The 22,215-nt window shown below is 39.5% G+C and overlaps 1 protein-coding gene and 1 long non-coding RNA gene across 7 annotated transcripts in view; one reads left to right on the top strand and one right to left on the bottom strand.

Moving 5' to 3' along the window:
- LOC128629638 (TBC1 domain family member 10A) overlaps positions 1–22,215 on the bottom strand; it is a 121,039-nt gene that overhangs the window by 21,269 nt on the left and 77,555 nt on the right. The window lies entirely within an intron of this gene.
- The window catches only part of LOC128629678 (uncharacterized), a 19,306-nt gene continuing 9,148 nt past the window's right edge, over positions 12,058–22,215 (top strand). For 2 of the 6 annotated variants that reach the window (XR_008394029.1, XR_008394025.1), the window contains exons 1-3: positions 16,668–16,927; positions 20,948–21,010; positions 21,662–21,875. This is a non-coding gene — a long non-coding RNA (uncharacterized LOC128629678). Of the gene's footprint in view, positions 12,437–12,552; positions 12,621–16,665; positions 16,936–20,947; positions 21,011–21,661; positions 21,876–22,215 lie in introns of those variants that run through there. The other 4 variants (XR_008394027.1, XR_008394030.1, XR_008394026.1 and 1 more) reach the window with 4 other exon arrangements.

Below are 22,215 nucleotides of genomic sequence, written 5' to 3'. Positions count from 1 at the left end.
TTTTAAGCTTTTTAAAAAGCCGGATTTTACCAACAGTATCCTGTGCTGTGTATACATTTATTACTCTAATTTTTTTTGTGCAATAAAACACATCTATAAACATTAATCGACCAGGAATTATTTCACGGCTCTTAATTATTTTAAATTTATTGTTATAAAATAAGGTCGCAATACCATCAGCTTTACTTTCACCTATTGAAAAGATTGAAGGACCTTTGATCCATAAACTTTGAGCGTCCTGTACGTCTGCAAAACTGCTTAATCTGGTCTCTTGTATACATAAAATATCAAGATGTTCACCACTCAATATATTTAACTTTTTTACTTGATTCATTTTTGCCTGAATCCCTCTAACATTACATGTGGCAACAGTTAAATTTGAAAATACCATAAAAATTAAGAGAAGGATCTTCTCCGATAGATATTATTGCGTGTCCATTAGTCCACATTTTCTCAACATTATCCACATCATTTAACCTTAATTCCTGCAGACATATATCACATTTCTTTTTAAATTATATAGGAAAAATCAATTTAACCTTAGGCGATATACATCATTCCTTAACCTTTTTTGCAGTGTCAACATTTCCAGGAGAATTCCTCTTTCGCCTTTGGCGTTTATATGGATAGTCTAAAGTGTTTTTACCTTTCGCCAGCGTGGGAGTGTCCGCAGTGTCACCTGTGTTGTCGGCGATTGTCCGAGTTGTTCCACTTTCACCAGCTGGATGCGATGACTCCTCTCGGCCCTGTAGACTTCCTGCAGGTGTAGAAATGATCTGGGTCGCTCCGGTCTCTCCCTCTGAGCACGTAGGCTCCTCTGGGGCTTGTAGACCTCTTTCCGGGGTTGAGCCGATCCGAGTCTCGCCGACTTCTACAGCTGATAGCGCAGGAAACTCCGATGCTTGCCGTCTCTGCACAGACGAAAGACTGCGCGGAGATGCTCCGCTGCTTCCAGCAGGTACTTCCGGTGTCTTCCGTCTCCCTTCCGGGGTCAGAGATTCGTCGCTGCTCTCAGAGTCCTCGCTGTCTTCGGTATCGGTGCTGCTTGAGTCACTCCCAGATGTCGAGTCGTCCTCACTTGTGTGTAGTTTATTTTCTTCCCAGTTGTTATCCTCTTTATCGTTTGTTTTGGTCTCTGTGTTATGTGCGTTTTGTGTTGCATTCTGGTCAATGTCTTTTTGATTTTTCGGCATTCTTAGTTTATAGCTGTAAGAATTTGGGCATTGAAAATATATATGCCCAGTTTCATTACATAAATTACATACTTGTGTGTTTCTACAACTCTTTCCTTTGTGGCCAAAGCTTCCGCATTTCCAGCACTTTGTTTTCTCACAGTCCTTTGCCTGATGGTCGGAATCGTTACATATAAAACATCGCTTTGTTTGGCCGGGATATGTAATCGTTCCATTGTATGGTCCCATGGAAATGGAATTTGGTATCTGCAGTATACTTCCGTCGGGGTTTTTCTTGAGTTTTATTTTATATCTCCTGACTCCATACCATATCCCGAACTGGTCCAGCGGCTTGTCAACAGGGGTCAGTATCTCACCAAACCTTAAGAGGTATTGTTCTACATCCGAGTCAGCGATTCTCCCAGTCCAAAACTTTACAACAATGCTCTTTACGTCTTGGGGAGCTGATGTAGTCATCTCCGTTTATCCAGAATTCACTTCCTGTATTATTATTAAAAATTTGAGAAAATGTTTGTAGTGCCTGTTCTTTGGTAAAACATATTTCATACTCTTTTCTGTTAGGCATTGCAATAAAAGAGTACACATCTGTAGTCGATATCCATTGACTACTTAAAAGGTTTACTCCGACTTCAGACCTGTCTGGCGCTTCTCCTTCTCCACTGTAACGTAGTCTGACCCAGTGCCTCCCCGCCGACGGCGAGGAGGCCCCACGGAGTGACATACCGAACCCCGGGTGGCGATAATTATCACCTCGTTAAAGGTGTTTTTGTTGTTGATGTTGTTGTCGTTAAAGTCTTTAGTTTCAAATTACTAACGAGGACACCACTTGCAAAAAGAGAGTATTAATTACCACCCTTGCCTCTGCCAGACATGATGCTGCTCTCGAAGTCAAACCGCTCAATAAACGTTCTCGCTCAGCGCCCACCTATTTATCCACACTCGACAGGACCTAGTTGAGAACAGGCGAGGAGGCGGGCCTAACGCCAACGGTCACACAATAGCTCTCTTTTTCTAAAACAAACACTAGGCACTGCTTTTCACCTGCTAACGTCTTCTTCTTCCCCATTCTCTCTCTCTCTCTCTAAATACACACATACAGATACAAAACATTATTAGTATTATCAGTACTAATGTTTTGGTTCCATTAGTAGCAGCAGTAGTAGTAGTAGTAGTAGTACAACACAATAGTCAGGAACTTTGGGTAAAACATACATAGTAAAGCATACAGCCAAACACTCATCAGCATAAGGAGGTTAGAAAAAGCTGTCTGTGTTTGTACAACATTGACATTACTGTTTCAAACACAAGACGTTCCTTTTGAGCACGTCCTTTTGGACTCAAGGCCCGTATATACTACAGTCCTACGTCCACTGCAACTACAGGTCACACATAGCAGCACAAGCCTTTATTAGTAGGCCCAGCATTCAGCGGATCAGCACCAATGTCTGTGTTCACTTTGAAGCCAGTCCACATTCTACCACACAAGTACTTCACTAACTTACAAGCACCACAGAAAGGAATGCAAACACAACTATCAGGCCTTGCTTTATCAGCTCTCGCAAATGCACGATATAATGGACTCTTGAAGGTCGAAATTAGCTACATTGTCTCAAACCCTCATCTCATTCTTAAAAAGTGTCACTCACAAGGAAAGCATATGCACTTCGACAGTTGTGCAAGAGAAACTAACATAACAAACATCACACACAAGTAGGAATACAAAGTCAACCTTCACACTGTCTAATCACTGGCCTTCTCTTTTCCCATACGCACTGTGTTTGAACCTAAATGTGATGCATCAACCAAAACTGCACCTCCAGAATGACAGCTGAGTTTAAGGTTGGCAAAATATGTCACAGCAGTTGCATTCGTCAAATAAACTATGAGCAATTAAGTAGTGCCAATGAGATAGTTACAGCAATGTGTAATGTCCAATAAGCTCAAAAAGAATGGTACACTTTATTCTACTTGGCCAATCAAACACAATTATGAACTGGGATTCTGATAGTTGTGCGCCTTTAACTCACTGTGTAGGAAAATGAGGTCAGCTATATAGACAACACCTTTCATTACGTATTTAATTACTTTGATTGACGTCATTACTAGAATCAGTAGTAGTAGTACAATACCTACAACCTACCTTCTGTTTTAGGCGGCGTCGTGTGTTGTGCCGGATGGGACGTGACTGCCCTCGTGTGGCCAAAATCGGGAACGGCAATTTCCCAAAAATTGCAGTATTCTGTTATTAAGCTTTTATTGGCGGTGTTCAGAAGTCTATATTTGTAGTAGTTAGAAAACAGTGGGGTAAGAAATAGTAAATGCTATGAAAACTAACTCTCTCTCTCTTAATGTAGCTAGTTCGGTCTCTCTAAGCGGAGCAAAACACTCTAAACATCGATCTGGTCGATCGATCTCCCTCTCTCTCACATCTCTCACCCCATACCCCCTCTCACTCCCACACCCTGGGGCAGTGGTGGCTTAGCGGTTAATGCTCTTGCTTACTGATCAGTAGGTTGGGGGTTCAATCCCCAGCACTGTCAAGCTGCCCATTGAGCAAGGTCCTTAACCCTCTGCTCCTGGGGTGCCATATCATGACCCTGCACTCTGACCCCAGCCTCCTGACATGTTGGAGTATGTGAAGAAAACAATTTCACTGTACATGTGACCAATAAAGACTCATTATATAGACTTATACATGACTTTTTTTATTCTAAAAAAGCTGCTAAACTAATAATTATGTGCAGATGTAAAAAAAAAAAAAAAATGCTAAACACATTCTCTATTTGTGTGTGTGTGTTTTTTTTGTACTGTATGTGTATTTCATCAGTGCTGCTATGAGCTTATTCTCGTAGTAGCAATCTTCTTATAGCCTAGGCCATCTTTATGTAGAGCAACAATTATTTTTTTCCAGATCCTCAGAGAGTTCTTTGCCATGAGGTGCCATGTTGTATGAGGTACCATACCATGTACCAGTATGAGGGAGTGTGAGAGCAATGACACCAAATTTAACACACCTGCTCCCCATTCACACCTGAGACCTTGTAACACTAACAAGTCACATGACACCGGGGAGGGAAAATGGCTAATTGGGCCCAATTTGGACATTTTCACTTAGGGGTGTAATCACTTTTGTTCCCAGCGGTTTAGACATTAATGGCTGTGTGTTGAGTTATTTTGAGGGGACAGCAAATTTACACTGTTACACAAGCTGTACACTCACTACTTTACATTGTAGCACAGTGTCATTTCTTTAGTGCTGTCACATGAAAAGATATAATCAAATATTTACAAAAATGTGAGGGGTGCACTCAGTTTTGTGAGATACTGTAGAAGGGGAAAATAAGAGAAAGAAACTGAAAAAAACCTCAGTCTTCCACGCACACTCTCACCAACACGTTTCACTCGCTCCACTGTACTCACGCATGTTCACACACACACACACACACACACACACACACACACACACACACACACACACACACAGAGAGAGAGAGAGAGAGAGAGAGAGAGAGAGAGAGAGAGAGAGAGAGAGAGAGAGAGAGAGAGAAATGAGGGGAACTGTATTTAGTTTTACATATTAAGTTAAATCCAAAGTTAATAATGTTTAATAAATCTGTCACCACCCTGAAGTTGATTATTTTCATACCAGAGTGTGCAGAAGAATTTCTTATTTTATTAAAGAATGACACATCATACTTTTTCTCAGTTTATAGTAATGTTTAATGTTACAGAACACCTGTGAAACAAGTTAGTTCCTGTTATCCCTTACATTATAGCAGCTATAGACAGTCATTCATGCACCACCCTCTATTTTTTTTCTCCCCCAAAGTTAATAAGAAAAATGCAGCCCTCCATTCTAAAGAATTTCCCATGAAAGGAAAATAAAATGAAATAAAAACCTTCCTAATTAAACCCTTCTGTGCTTCATACTGTGTCACTATTCATCCATCCATCCATCTTCAACCGCTTACTCCTTTTCAGGGTCACGGGGAACCTGGAGCCTATCCCAGGGAGCATCGGGCACAAGGTGGGGTATACCCTGGACAGGGTGCCAGTCCATCGCAGGGCATTGTGTCACTATTCCTTCTAAGAAATAGACGGATTCCCCATTGACTGGAGGGAAGATGAGAAAATTTATTATGTAGTTAAGTTACTATGTAGTTACTGTATAGCACACACACACACACACACACACACACACACACACACACACACACACACACACACACACACAGAGAGAGATAGAGAGAGAGCGACAGACATACTGCAGTATTCTAATATCCATCCATGTCCTTGAATAAGTTTTAATTATAGGACTAACGTATTACAGTGAGAGCATTCATTTAAACCTGCAATTTGGCATGTAGCCAGAACTACTTTCAGTAAGTAGTAATTCATTCCTTGTCAATTTACATGTCAGAATTACACAATTTATACAATTAAAAATGTCCTTGCCAATCAGATAAAGATCTGCAGTAATATATTTTACGTAGATTTTCTGTTTGTTTAAATGTTGCTGAGTTATACTTCAGTAAAATAAAGTGTACAATACTAAATGAGCAATACTACAATAAACTTATTAGTGACTATTTAAACATTAATTAATGCCATTTAAAATATTTCACAATATATTTATTAAGTCTTAAAGTGCTTTATAATTATGTATATTGCATAAAGAACAATTTTACTGGAATGTTGTAATGCCCCATTAGAGTTGTAAATATATACAAATATTTGTTACCAGATTGCAAAGCCTTATATTCAGCAAGCTTTTTAAAATGTTAATAAAATTCTATAAATAAACTCACTCATTTAGGCCGATATTTTTATATAAATTATTTTTTTTATATTTCACCTGGGGTTGTTGTTAACCAAGGAGTTGCCAATGTGAATCTCAGCACCATTTATCTGTTCTGAACAGCAGTCGCCTCTGTTAGTGACGATTGCACTGCTAATATCATACACCGCCAACAATCCACCCTCCACCATGGGTTATACTGAGGATTTGTAGCAGTACATGAGTCGAAATTCATGTTAGATGCTCTGTTGTCATCGATAGCAAAGTAAGCAGGATAATTGTTAGTGTAAAGAAGATTGTACTGCTATTCCTCCTAAGGCCACATGGTATGAATGTTGGTGCCAGACGAGCTGGTTTGAGAATTTTAGAGGCTGATCTGGGATTTTCACAGACAGCAATCTTTTGAGTTTACACAGAATGGTGGAGAAAAACAAACACCTTGTTGATGAGAGAGGACAGAGGAGAATGGACAGACTGGTTCGTGGGTGGGCGTGGACTCACTGGAACAGGACAGTTGAAGAATGGAAAAACATTGCCTGATTTGATGAATCTTGATTTCTGTTGTGACATGTAGATGATAGGGTCAGACATTGGCATCAGCAGCATGAACCTGCCTTGTGTCAACAGTCCAGACTGCTGCTGGTGGTATGATGTCCTGTGGAACTATAGAACCCTCTGTGTGTGTGTGTGTGTGTGTGTGTGTGTGTGTGTGTGTGTGTGTGTCTGAGTGAGTGTGTGTATGTGCTGTTTGTTTGTTTCCCTCCTTCACCGACTACACCCACCTTGCCACAAGTGTTTTCCCGAAAAATGTTTGTAGTAGGACAAAAATAGAAAGAATATGGCACAGTCATTCTACCTAGAGCACGCCAACCATCAGCAGTCAGTGACTGGGTAAGAGTCCATTAGTCAGTGAAGCGCTAACAAATTCTGAGAAATTAATCAGTGTAAATTCTACACTTTACATTCTTGCACATTTAAAAACTTTCTGCATTCCTCAAAATCTGCATACCTGATCTCTAAAAACATTTCAGAATATTCCTTTTAGCTTCATCACCACCCACCATTTTTTGGGGTTGCCACATTTAAATGAGTTAAGTAACAAATTATGTTTTGTAAAATATATTTCAGATATGTTTCACATTCTAGACCCGGGCTTCCAGAAAAGTACTGTAAACACATAACGTAACACATAATCCAGTACGATGAAATTCTTTGCTTGGAATTGTAGGTTGCAGAGTATAAATGATTAAACTTTGGGTTGTTAAGCTTCCTATGATTTTGTTTTGAAAGTTCAGTTCCATATAGTAGACAAACATCTGCTTCTGTTTGAATCAAATAACCAAATATTTTATTTTTTTCTGTATATGAGCCAGACTGAGACAGATTCTAAAAAGATTGTATACAAGTGTCAATCTCCCCAAGCCACACTGGATAATCAAATCCCTTCCTTATACTTTCCACCATAACAGCATTCAAAAGCACTACAGCTGGAAAGAACAACACAGAAAGATACTGAGCAAGTCATATGATTATCACTCTTTAGCTCTTGTTTAGTTTGTCTACGTATACCCCTCTGTTTCTTTGTTTCTTTGTAAAATCTTATAGTGCATTTCTAGCATCCAAGCCTTGTTTTCTACAACCCTAATTCTAAAAAAATTGGGATGCTGTGTAAAATGTAAATAAAAACATAATGCAATGATTTGCAAATCTCATAAACCCATATTTTATTCACAAAAGAACATAGAATACATCAAATGTTTAAACTGAGGAAATGTACCATTTTAAGGAAAAAATAAGGTCATTTTGAATATGATGGCAGCAACACGTCTAAAAAAAATTTGGGACAGGACCATGTTTACCACTGTGGTATCCCCTCTTCTTTTAACAACAGTCTGTATAAGTCTGGGAACTGAGCAGACCAGTTGCTGGAGTTTTGGGAGAGGAAGGTTGTCTCATTTGTGTCTGATACAGAATCCTAGCTGCTCAACAGTCCTCAGTCTTCTTTGTCGTATTTTTCATTTCAGGAAGCACCAAATGTTTTCAATTGGTGAAAGGTCTGGACTGCAGGCATTTGTGTATCATACATTATATCAAATAATTATTTTAAATTGGACACCAAATTAATTAAGAAAACCATCCAATCCAGTATGGTTCATTTTCGACCCACTTTATGCATTTGTGTAGGTTTTTTGGTTCATGCATTCTAGGGTTAATAAGTCGCTTTAAGTATGATAGCCATGTTATATGGACTTTGATATGATATACTTATATATTGCAGACAGTAGTTTCTAATAAACATACTGGTTTATTGTATAAACACGACACTCTCTTTAACCACGTACCAACTGTATGTGTCCGCCATATTGATGAGGGAAAGACCGCGCTGTAAACAAATACAAGTAAACGGAGGAGCTGTGGTTTTTCTGGATAATAATTTACATGATTTACCGGAGATGATAACGGCATCGTTTTCAAAAACTTGCCCTTTGAAACCCGTTTTCCAAAGTTTTCAGGCCCCGAAACGCCGTCGTCATGGAAACAAACAGCCAAACCGCATCAGAAGTTTTCGGTTTTTATTTGAAAACGTTGTGGTGTAAACGGCCCCTTAACAACTACAGCAAAATGCTGCTTTTATTGCTGAAGTCTTTCTGTAAACAAATAGAAATGAAATAGAATTTTTATGATTCACACTATATTACACTCCATTCTTCTTCTCAAAGACAACTCTATTTTGAAAAGAATTAAGGTGTTTTTATTATTTAAAAAAAAAACAATTTCATGATACAGCTTATTATTAGAGCTGCAACTAACGATTATTTTCACAATCGATTAATTGGTCAATTATTTTGTCGATTAATCTGATGGGGGCGGGGCAAACTTTCAGTGCCTTCTTTTGTTTATTTAAAATAAAATCCACAAACTGAGTGTTACAAATACAAATTCAGACTAAAACTTTACACAGATGTTTGTCCAAAACAGAAAAGAACCCAATACACACACACACACACACACACATATACATATATATATATAATTAATTTAGGACTGTAGTTTAATTCGGTGCTTTTTGTGAATCCATAAAAAAAATAATGCATAAGTACTTATATAATATAAATGTAAACTAACTATATAAGATAAATATATATAAATATTTATAAATAGTTAGATAGATAGCATTATTTTATATGGATGCACAAAAAGCACAGAATTAAACTCCAGTCCTAAATGAATAATAAAATCTCACTTTCACTGCACCTTGTGGTTTCTGTATCTCTGTGTCTTTAGACATGATTTTACTTTTGATCATAATGTGTGAATTAGACATTACAGATCTTACTCGCGCTACACTCTGTAGCAACGCGCGTGACCAGCAACGCGCGTGACCAGCAACGCGCGTGACCAGTTACTAACACATCACTTCCGACAGAATTTACACTGCAAGCTCGCAGATACAGCATATAATTACAAACTTAAATTAAACTAAACCTTTTGAGCAGCTTGCGACCGCATCACTGTCATGCTTCCGTGCTCCACAAACTCCGCTTTATAAAGTTTATAAACCTTCTCAGAGGTGTTTAATCCCTGACTTAGAGGACACACACTTTCTTCCTCAGTCACGTAATGATTTCTCCTCTGTCTGCTGAGGACTGAGGTCATGTTGGGAATAAAAGATAACACTGACAGAAAGTAAATTGAAGAAAGTCAGTGTCGGTGACTCTGAGGCTAAAGCTAGCGGTGTTGCATTACGTGCGTGTGACGATTTGCTGATATGAGAGGTTAGGCTATGTCACGTTGTCATAAAGTGGTGTCGGTGCGGTTGTATCGGGGTAGTTTTACAAGCACGAGTACATGAACACAGTATCGGGCCGACACCTGAGTACTGGTATCGGCATCGGTGCATCCCTAACACACACACACAGTTAAATTGGAGCAGTGAACCATAAGATCTTTGATGACGTCATGTACAGGTCAGAGGTCTAGAACTCACTTTCTTTCTCTCCCTTGATAATCGTTGTTTTAATGTAATAATGTATACATTACATTTATCTCTGTAATCTTCCCTATTTGTGGATATTCTCGAGTGAAATAGTCGAGGCCTCCTACGGAACATATTAAGCTACACAGGAGCAGTGATGAGAATAAACATGACTTTTGGTGCTCATGATTAAATATGGCAGTTTTATTATGAACCCACTACATTAGAGAAGGAAATACTGGATCTGAAGTGTAGTAGTGCTAGTGTGTGTGAATAGACTATCAGTTTAGATACTGACCCAGAACACTACTAACATGCAGTGCTTTCTTGGGGTGGTGATGAAGTTGGAGTTGAACCGGTAAGAAAGATATTAGAGAAAGGCTTCTTTACACTCCTGAGGGTGTTCAATTAGAACCTGTACCAAACTCACCTGATTCAAGTCATCAGCTAATTAAGCGGCCTGCACGAGCTGAGGTGGGTGCTTTAGAGCAGATAAAACACCAAATGTGTTAGATAAGAGTTCAGAGCTTGTGTTCTAGACACATGATTTAGAGTGAAGACTTGGGTCCTGAGCTTTGGAGTTATTCTGATTATAGGTTTCAGTGAGGAAGTGACTGAAATTAAGGAGAGGAACTGAGAATAAAGTTATAGTCTTTCTGAGTAAACAGAGAATAAGGCTATATTATTGTTATGGGGAAAAAATAAGCTCGTAGCAGTGTTGATGAAATACATGTACATGTCTGTTTTAGGCCCACTGCTCTTTACTTTATATATGCTACCCCTTGGTCAAATTATTCGTAAACATGGAATTAGCTTCCACTGTTATGCTGATGATACAGAGTTGTATGTTTCAGCGAAGCCAGAGGACAGACAGAAGCTTAGTAAAGTTGAGGAATGTGTAAAGGACATTAGATGTTGGATGTTAATTAACTTCCTTCTACTTAATTCTGATAAAACAGAAATACTTTTATTAGGCCCACGTGTAGCTAGAAGTATTCTTTCTGATCACATGGTTACTCTGGATGGTCTTTCTGTTTCATCATGTGCAGCAGTTAAAGACCTTGGAGTGATTATTGACTCCAGCCTATCATTTGATGCACATGTAGATAATATTACTAGGATAGCCTTCTTTCATCTCAGAAATATTTCTAAAATAAGAAACATAATGTCACTACATGATGCGGAAATACTAGTTCATGCATTCGTCACCTCTAGATTAGATTACTGTAATGCCGTACTGTCTGGATGTTCCAGTAGGAATATAAATAAACTCCAGTTAGTCCAGAATGCAGCTACTAGAGTCCTAACTAGAACTAGAAGATACGACCATATCACACCGATATTATCAATACTGCATTGGCTCCCAGTGAAATCTCACACTGATTTATAAAATACTTTTATTGACCTATAAAGCACTAAATGGTCTCGCGCCACAATATCTAAGCGACCTTTTGGTTTTATATGATCCGCCACGCCTACTTAGATCAAAAGATGCAGGCTATCTGATGGTACCTCGAATAGTGAAGGCTACAGCAGGGAGAAGAGCTTTCTCTTATAGAGCCCCACAGTTATGGAACAGTCTTCCTATTAGTGTTCGGGACTCAGACACAGTCTCAGTGTTTAAGTCTAAGCTTAAAACGTATTTGTTTACTCAAGCCTACCCTGACTAGATTCTGTTCTACTAATTCGCAGTCATAATTATCTTTTTTCTCCCTCTCTCCTTTCGCCGACCCCCCCACGAATTTATGGAGATACTAGAGATCCAGATCCTTTCTGCCTCTGGATGGAGCTCAAATCTTCTCTAATTCCAGACTGCTGGGATTACGGCTGCTCCTAAGGCCATACAGACTTCATATGAATCCATAATGAACTTTTTCACACTATCTGTTGTTACCCAGATGAGGATGGGTTCCTTCTGAGTCGGGTTCCTCTCAAGGTTTCTTCCTCTTAAAACATCTTAGGGAGTTTTTCCTTGCCACCGTCGTTGACATCATGCACAGAGGTAGCATGAAGGTGTGACTGAGTTTTTAGAAATTATGTCCTAATCTTATGCTAATATGAATACTACAATAATAATAATAATAATAATAATAAGAAGAAGAAGAAGAAGAAGAAGAAGAAAGGGTGATTAATAAAATAAAATAAATAAAATAGCAGCGCTGCGTGGTGTTCTGGATGGATCTTGACTGCCATCGTGTGGTCATGTTTAGGAAGTGCACCTTCCCCCAAACGTTTAAAGCCGCAGATTATAAATCTATATTCCTGCTGAGTGTGTGTTTATGACCTGGATGTTGAGTTGCTTTTACACTTTCTACATAAGCAGCATTTCTGGCCTCTGTGAGCCCCAGGTGATGATCTTTTATTTTCAGATTCTTACTGAGGTGCTGTTTTCCACATGCAGTGCTTGGCTGTGTTGGAGGCCACCAAGAAAGACTTCCTGGCTGTCATGTGGAAGCTAAGTGGGCTGGGGTATGTTGTCCTCCATCAGCTGACCTAGCCAGAATGCTTGTCATGTTTTTATGTATTGATTTAATTTCTGTTAGACAGCCTCATGATTTACCAAACATGTTTTTTCTTTTTTTTAGGTCAAAAGGGTTTCTGGCCATGGTGCTTGTGCTGCAGTGATCTTGTTCTCCATCACACTCCAACACAGGTAGCCATCTTCACCCTCTCCCAAGAGGTGATGGTACGACTCTGAATAAACACTCTATTATTATAAATAAAGTGTGACTGTGTCTTGTAGTCCACCCACCAACCTTTTTCTGTTCAGTGGTTTGACTTGTGCTACACAGAGGTGAGTCCAGTTATGCTGCAAGAAGTGTAAGTATGATGGGGTTGACGAGTAGGAGGAGAGGTTCTTCCTGTGCAAGGTGCTGCTCTCTCTTTCAACATAGCTCCTGGTCTCAGAACAGGTTTAGTTCATCGTTGCTGGTGTTGTGTAGAGGATGTTATATTGTGAAAGTCACAACTATCACCGCTCAAGGTCTTGTGAAATATTTGACCTTATTTGTGACTATATTCACCATGATACTTTCAGCGGTTACTACATTAGTGTCCTTAATTTTTTACTATTTAAAGATTGTTTAAAAGTTTATTACAGGCTCAATGAATGTTCTTCTCCTTCACTAGAAGATAAAGGCCCGGTTTCACAGACAGGGTTTACATTAAGCCAGGATTAGATCTTCAATAAATTAGGACATTTCAGTAGCTTTTATAAACGTGTCTTTAGAAAAAAATATTTCTGGTGCACATCCTGAGATAAAACAATGGCACTGACGTGTTTTAAGATCCGTCCGTGCAAGTAGCTTTCAGTTAAAACAGCTCAAACATACATTTTAGTCTGGGACCAGGCTTAAGCATTGTTTGTGAAACCAGGGGGAAAAAGAAGGGTGTGCTTTATTATGCTCTCTGCAGAATATGACAGAAGAAATGTGACTCACACCTGTAACTATAAAAAGCAGGTAGAACTGCAGTTAGCATGAAACCTCAAATGTGTAGCTGGGCTGGAAATTTATTTTTGTATGCATGTATAATTTTTTTCTATTACAGATGGACCAGCAAACAGATTTAAAGGCTGTTGTGAATGATGGGTTACAGAAATGTCTTCCTGTGTTTATTATTATTTGAAGTTATATATTCTGATTTGTAAGCAAGATTATGAAGTCTCCTTTTGCTAATCATTTTACAGCATTATTAAAAAGTCCATGTACACAATGTTTATCCCGAGTGCCTTTTTGATGTATTTTATTATCCTGCACAAAGCAAAAACACAATTTGTGTGTAGATGCCCCTCGTAAATATTAACATAGTAAGAGCAAATGGACAAGTGAAACTAATCAATATAAAATCTCTAAAGAAGGGCATGATGGTACTGATTTTCTTTTTACACACATGGTATGCACGTACTTGGAGTAAATTTTAATGAACAGAATATGGGTTCTATTCAGTACTTGACAAATGATTCAGTGCGGATTAAATGTGAACAAATGAGCCATGAATGTATCCGTGTTCTATATAATATCATTTTTAAGTGGATTTTTACATGACCTTAAAACCCCAGCCAGGCTGCATTACAGGGTCTATTTAAACTTCACATCACTGTCCCATCTAGTGCCTATTAATGCTGTTCAACCCTGATGGTTTCACCTGGAATATCCTGTGTTCATTCATTCCGTACAAAGACAAATATCACAAATAAATTCAGTTGTCGTCTCTTAAGTATTTAAGTATTATGGTTTATATGGTCGAGAGAATAAAGAAAAATCTCAAACATTTAGCAACGTTTTGAATGAAAAGTTTAAGGTTGTGAATTACACATCTAAAATTACTCCTTTTTATCTCCCAAAACCATGTGGAATAATGTTATGATACCTGACAAGACCAAAATTTAACTTTTTAGCTATAACCAAAAAACATGTTTGGCAAAAAAAAAAAAACACGCAACACCAAAAGAGCACCATCCCCACAGGGAAGCATTGAGCTTTGGAGTGGTTTTTCTTCAGCTGGACCTGGGCTTTAATCAGGATGGAGGGAATAATGAATAACTCCAAATATCAGTCAATTTTGGTACAAAACATTAAGGCTTCTGCTACAACACTTAAGATGAAGAGAAATTTCACCTTTCAGCATGTTAACGACCAAGCAAACCTCCAGATCAACAAACGAATGACTTCACCAAAACAAGTTCAAGCTTTTGGAATGGCCCAGTCAGAGTCCAGACCTAAATCCAATCATAAATCTGTGGGGTTTCCCGGAGAGGGCTGTGCACAGGAGATGTCCAGCCAATCTGACGGAGTTAGAATGCTTTTGCAAGGAAGAATGGCAAAATATTGCTAAATCAAGACGCTCCAAACTGATCTACTCTTATCCAAAAAGATGAAATGCTGTGATAAAATTTAAATGTGTTTAAGGGTGTGCACACTTATGCAATCAGGTTATTGTAAATAATTTATCTATTTTACATTGTACATTATTTATTTATTATAAAATGATTCTTATTGTTTTTCACTTTAAGTAATCAATCTCAGTCGACATTATTCCCCTGTTTCTTAAGATGTTTCATAAAAACACAATTTAATGCACATAAATCCCATCAATTTATTGTGTAGTCATAGTTTTGAGTTGTTTTATGCAACCCTTCAGGCATCCATTATATCCTTCACTTCACTTTATTTAACTTTCTCCATGCTGTCTGGAATTACTGAAGACTATTTGGTCATTTGTGACATATAGGAAAATTATTCGATTATAAACATCTGTGCATGACTTGAACTTTATGCTCATTTTGTTATGGTAGTCCATCTTATGTATACATGATGAATACCTGTGATGTATTAGTCTTGGGAACATTATAACCATATGGAGAAAAAAACAACTAGCCAAAGTACATGTACATAATATTTACATTTAATAGGATGTCACATGAGCAATGTTATTTCTATCGAGCAGTTCTACTGCATGGTTTTAGTAGCAAAAGTTTTGACTTTCAGTTAAATAATACTGCTAGTATATAATAGAATATGGAATATGAGACTATATGCTGATTGTTATGATAGGTCAGTCTGCTCAGTGTAATGGTATAACACACCTGATATGGAGATAAATGCTCTGCTAAATACTTCACTGGACAGATAATTAAACCCAGAGTTTACACTTTTGAGGTTTTTTGTTTGTTTGTGTGTAAGTGATTTTCAGTCAAGTCTAAAATTCACAAGTGCTCTGTCTTCTTTAATACACTTCACACAACACTTTAGCTTGTTTGCAAGTACTAATATTCAAACAGGTTCTTTTTTTTTTTTTTTTTTTTTTTTAGAGCAGGACACATAGATCCACCCATTTTTCCTACACAGAGTCAAGACTCACAGGGGACTCAGGGCACAAGGTGGGGGGACACCCAGGACAGGGTGCCAACCCATTGCAGGGCACAATTGCACACATTTTTTAGAGATACCAATCGGCCTACAACGCATGTCTTTGGACTGTGGGAGGAAACCAGAGTACCCAGATGAAACCCCCTGAAGCACGATGAGAACTACGATGCAGGGCAGAGGCAGGAATTGAACCTCCAAAACTGGAGGTGCAAGGCAAACATGATAACGTACGTGCAGCAATTGCCTTGGGCCCCGAGCTAGCAAGGGCCCCCAAAACGCTGCATAAACTTATAGTTAAGAAAGTTTTATTTTTACTTTTTGCTAATTAATTGTGTTTTTTTTCTAAAATGCCATCAGAATGCTTACTTCATGAGTGGCGTATTGTGGACCGGGTGTGGTTGTCCACTCGGGGCCAGAAAGTCCAGGGCCACTTTTAGGCCCCGTACACGCCTGATTATTGCTGTTAATGCTAAATAACATAAGCTGAAATTTTAAATATTGATGTTAAAACACTGAAATGAGGGCCCCATCCCTATATTTTGTCTAGGATCCGACAAATCACTAAATCTGTCCTTGTGATAGCCACTACACCACCACATAGGACACAAGTTTTATTTTATACATTTACAAAATATATAATTTATTTTCAAAAAAAATTTTTATGAGTTGCATTTTTAAGCTATAATATTTGTGATTTTATGTGAAACTATTATAAACAGGTGTCACTCAAGTGAATTAAATGATGTAGATAATGACTGAATCCTACTCTATGGACCCTTAGTCTCTGTATAAGAGGATTTCATTGGGGATGAAGTAATAGATTTAAACTCTATGTAGAGCGCTCTCTCGTGGCTCCACCCACCACGCACGTTCGAACCAATCATATTATCCTCTCTGGCGTCCATGGGCGTGACTAACCGCGTCTGTCTGTTAAAGGTAGCAGGTTGTACATGGCGAGCGGGTTACTCACTGAGGGTTGGTGCTTGGTGTAATGGAAGCCATCTCTGAACCGCATTTAATGACGGAGAACTACAGGAGTGGAGAGAAAACGCAGCACTGAGCAACTTGTAGACTTCACACCCGACTGTAGGTGGCTAGGTGAACGCGTTTGGCCTTATTTATTCACTAAGCTGCTAGCTTGTTAGCTCTGCGGCTGTTTTCGTATAAAGTACTAACCTGAGTTAACTCGGTGGGAGTTTATTTAGCGCCGGATAAACGGTGAACTAGTTAGTTTAGTAAATCTGACGCTTCTCGGGAACTTGTAGTTTATCCGCCTCGCTGTCTGGGTGACGCAGAGAGCAACTGTTTACCGAGTGACTTTATTTTCAGTGCTTTTTGAACTGTCTCTCAGCCCTAAGTAGTTCCGCGGTATTTGTGTGGAATTGGGATGAACGTCTAGTTAAAGGGTTGATGTCTCGCTGGCGCAGTGATTTGTTCTTTAGGAGTGTTTTTCTCTTGAACAGCTCTCTGTGTGGAGACTTGAGGTAGTTCTGTAGTCACAGGTGCACAAATCAGTCACACAGCTCCAGCTTCACCTGCGCCTCTCGCAGGGAAACGGTTTCTGTGCACTGGCTCCGTCCCAAATCACCTTGTATGGAATCTCTATCTCTAGTGCACTAGGTGCGGTAGAGACTCCATTCGTTCAGACCGTGTGTAGTGTACCTAGATACGCAGTCGTGCAGGATTTGGGCACAGGCCACGCTAATGAAACATCATCCATTTCAAGTCAAGTTGCTATTGTTAAACACTTCACTAAAACCTGTATGGAAACGTTGCTGTTCAGTTGTTCTATAAGCGCAATTTCAACCAAATACAGTGGAGTGTAAAAGTTTGTACCCCCTTTTGGTTTCTTTTGGACGGAAGGGTGTTAAATGTCCTAAACACTACAAAATTTGACTGCAAGTAGAAGTTAATTTTATTATCAGACTCAGATATCCATGTTAATATTTTCAATACTGATCATTAGTGTTAAATGACTTGATGATTCTGTGGTCAGTAAACCGTTTTTGCGTTGATTTTGATGTATGTTTTGGATCACTGTCCTGCTGGAAGATCCAACCACGGCACATTTTAATCTTTCTGGCAGAGGCAGTCAGGTTTTTATTTAATATCCATGTATCCTAACAATATGTCCAGGTCCTCTGGCAGAAAAACATTCCCAAAACATTAAAGATCCACCACCATATTTAACCGTGGGCATGAGGTACTTTTCCATATGGCTACCTATCTGTGTGCTTCAAAACCACCTCTGGTGTTTATTACCAAAAAGCTCTATTTTGGTTTCATCTGACCATAGAACCCGATCCCATTTGAAGTTCCAGTAGTGTCTGGCCAACTGAAGACACCTGAGTGTGTTTTTGGATGAGAGTAGAGGCTTTTTTCTTGAAACCCTTCCAACAACTTGTGGTGATGTAGGTGACTTCATATTGTAGTTTTGGAGACTTTCTGACCCCAAGACACAACTAACTCCTGCAATTCTCCAGCTGTGATCCTTGGAGATGTTTTGTCCACTCGAACCGTCCTCTTCAGTGTGTTGAGACGATATAGACACGCGTCCAATTCCAGGTTAATTCATAACATTTCCAGTTGACTGGAACTTCTTAATTATTGTCCTGATGGTGGAAATGAGCATTTTCGATGCTTGTGCTATTTTCTTATAGACACTTCCCATTTTGTGAAGCTCAACAACCTTTTGCTGCACATCACAGCTACAGTGGTGCTTGAAAGGTTGTGAACCCTTTAGAGTTTTCTATATTTCTACATAAATAACAAGATTTTCAGACAAGTCCTAAAACTACACAAAGAGAACCCATTTAAACAAACGTGACACATGTTATACTTGGTCATTTATTTATTGCAGAAAATAATCCAATATTACATATCTGGGAGTGGCAAAAGTATGTGAACCTTTTGCCTTCAGTATCTGATCTGACCCCCTTGTGCAGCAAGAACTGCAACTAATCATTTCCAGTAACTGTTTATTAGTCCTGCACATAGGCTTGGACTTCAGTTTTGGCCATTCAAACCAATAACTTTATTGTTCTTTAACCATTATTTGTTTTGGGCCATTGTCTTATTGCATGCCCCACTTTCTCTTGAGATTCAGTTCAGTTCCTGGGTTCATTCTTGCCCTGCGTTTGGGGAACTCACCACTACACTAATTATAATCTTTCAGATAGCTTGGAGATTTAGTACGTGTAGACCTTCTCAACTCGGGGTTTTCCATCCCAAGGAAAGTTTCTGATGCAGACACTTCAGAAGTTCCTCCCAGTTTTTGTTTGTGACTTTCCTCAGAGAATGAAGAACCTGAGTCTTTTGTAGAATGCGCTGGAATGGCAACATCTGGCCGTGAAGTGTCTTACAACTCTGGTGCTACGGATGTTGCATTGTGCCCATCTCTCACCTGATCAATATGTCAGTGCACTACTTGCCCACTTCCCAATGCTACTGTGCACCATACAGGACCAGTCTTTTTCTGAACTGTTCCTGGAATAAAAGTAGGTCCAGAGCTGAAGTTCCTAGTATACACTGGGTCACCCACCACGAGATATCTTTCCTTTGCATGTTGGTCATGGTACCATTTTTCTCAATTATTTGTATGTCAATGAGACCCTGTGTAGACCAGTTTCCTTCCACACAGCTGATTAGCGGCTGATTTGCCAGTGGTCGACTGTGGCGTCGTTCGGTAACTGAACAGCACTTTGCCTAGCTTTTTCAATGGACTCTCCAGCACTCTTTTCATCAGGGTTTTGAATGTTTGAACGGCCCTTTCAGCCAGACCACTGGAAGATGCATGGTAGGGTGCTGTGCTTGTGTTTAATTCCGTTTCTTTCCATAAACTCTTGGAATTCAGCACTGGTAAAAAAAAACAAAAAAACTGCTATGGTCTGACATCACTACTTCTGGTATCCTGTGTTGGCTAAAGGTTTGTCTTAAGCACTGAATGGTAACTGTGGATGTAGACTTGATTAACAGATAAGCCTCTATCCATTTTGAGAATGCTTCTACCACGATCAAGAACATTCTACCCATCCACGGTGCACCGTAATCAATGTGAATCCTTCTCCATGGTTGCTCTGGTATCTCTCACGCATGCAGTGGCGCGTTTGCCGGAGCGTTTCTGTTTTCCTGACAGACTACACACGATTTGACCAATGCTTCCAGCTCTGCATCCAAGTGTGGCAAACACATATAGCTACGCACCAGGCCTTTCATCCTGGTAATTCCTGGATGGGTTTCGTGTAGATGTCTTAGAAGAGCCGCACGCCGCGGAGGTGGAACCACTACGCGAGTCCCCCATAAAACTAAGCTTCCCTGTATGCAGAGTTCATCCTATTTCCTTACATATTAGGGATGTCATGATACCAAAAATCTAGTCGTTGGTAACGATACCACCAAAAGTACACATGCTCAGTACCATGGTGTGATTTTTATTTTTTTTTAAAAACCCAGAGAATTAAAAAAAAAAAAAACCTATAAAATTAAAAACTCCTGGAGGGCATCCTCCTCTGAGAGAGAGAGAGAGAGAGAGAGAGAGAGAGAGAGTGTTTAGTTCAAACACTGTCTGACCATGACTAATAAGTGCTAAGGTGCACTCCTGAACACACACACACACCCCTTATTCTCTGAATGCAGGCATTAGTTTAAATTCACTGATACAGTGTCAGGATAAAAAGATTTATTAAAAGCATGAACATGTGAATAATTATTAGTGACATTATGCTACATTTAGCTGACAGGACACGGGCTGAATGGAGATGCATGGTGGCCCATTAGGAGGTAGTTTATAACATTGCAATGCGTTAGCGTTTAACAAATAACTGGATATCGCAAACATTACATGGAACATAATGTTAGCTGATTTCACGGCTACAATGCCAGCTGTCTCAAACATAATATAGGACCTGTCTTTCGACTGTAATCCTATGGCATTAATTTTGTGACCTAAAAATATCTCTACTTCTCCCAAGGACTCGCACTTGCTCCTTCTTTGCCTCAGTCCACTCTTTTCTATCCTACTTAGTACCTCATCCAAGTTCTGCAGATGTTCATTAGCCCCTGAGACTAGAATGCAATCCAGATAAACTGTGACGCGTTTGATGTCTTGCAGAATCCCTTCTATTGTGTGCTGGAAGATCGCTGGACTTGAAGCAACTCCAAATGGTGGCCTGTTGTAAGTACATAATCCCTTGTGCATGTTGATTGTAACATACTTATTGGAATTTTTGTACAGTATTATCTTCTGATGCGCATGGGTCATGTCCAGTTGGGAAATTCTTTCCTCCTGCCGACTGAGCAAATAAATCTTCTACCTTGGGAATTGGATACTGCTCCACACTAGAGCTGGATTTACTGCGAATTTATAATCCCTACAAATTGGGGTAGAACCATCAGTTTTCTGACTGGAACAATGGGAGCTGCCCACTCTGCAAACTGCATTGGTTCAATGATTTTGTCTTCCACCAGCCTCTGGAGTTCTCTCTCCAGTAGTGGACCCAACTCTTCTTTGAACACTTTGGATTGTCTCTCCAATACGTTAGCCAATTTATGACCTGGAACATTTGCTACTGTATTTACCAGCTGAGGCAACAAATGATTTCCGTAGCCCCCCCCCCCTCCCCCCCCCCCCCCCCTATCTTTGAATGTTGAATGTTTGAATTTTACCAAAATGAAGCTCGTTTAACCGTATGTTTATTCCTTATATAATACATATTAAACGCAAAGCATGTAGGGGTTCTACATGCATATAGCATTTGCACAATCAATAACCTATTCGAGTAATACATTGTCGTATATAAACTTGATTTTGTGTTTGTGTCTGCAGTGTCCAAAGCCCAGGCTGACCCCCCACCCCTTCAACCTTTGCAGCAATGCTGGCAGCACTATTTCCCAAAGACAACCTCTGGATATGACGCTGAGCACGTGCACTCAACTTCTTCTTTGGTCGACCATGGCGAGGCCTGTTCTGAGTGGAACCTGTCCTGTTAAACCGCTGTATGGTCTTGGCCACCGTTCTGCAGCTCAGTGTCAGGGTCTTGGTAATCTTCTTAAAGCCTAGGCCATTTTTATGTAGAGCAAGAATTCTTTTTTTCACATCCTCAGAGAGTTCTTTGCCTTGAGGTGCCATGTCGAACTTCCAGTGACCAGTATGAGGGAGTGTGAGAGTGATGACACCAAATTTTACACACCTGCTCCCCATTCACACCTGAGACCTTGTAACACTAACAAGTCACATGACACCGGGGAGGGAAAATGGCTAATTGGGCCCGATTTGGACATTTTTACTTGGGGGTGTACTCACTTTTGTTGCCAGCGGTTTAGACATTAATGTGTGTTGAGTTATTTTGAGGGGGCAGCAAATTTACACTGTTACACAAG

This window comes from Ictalurus punctatus, unplaced genomic scaffold (genome assembly GCF_001660625.3).
Source record: "Ictalurus punctatus breed USDA103 unplaced genomic scaffold, Coco_2.0 Super-Scaffold_100, whole genome shotgun sequence".
Classification (NCBI taxonomy): domain Eukaryota; kingdom Metazoa; phylum Chordata; class Actinopteri; order Siluriformes; family Ictaluridae; genus Ictalurus; species Ictalurus punctatus.
This window is presented reverse-complemented; position numbering and strand designations above follow the sequence as displayed.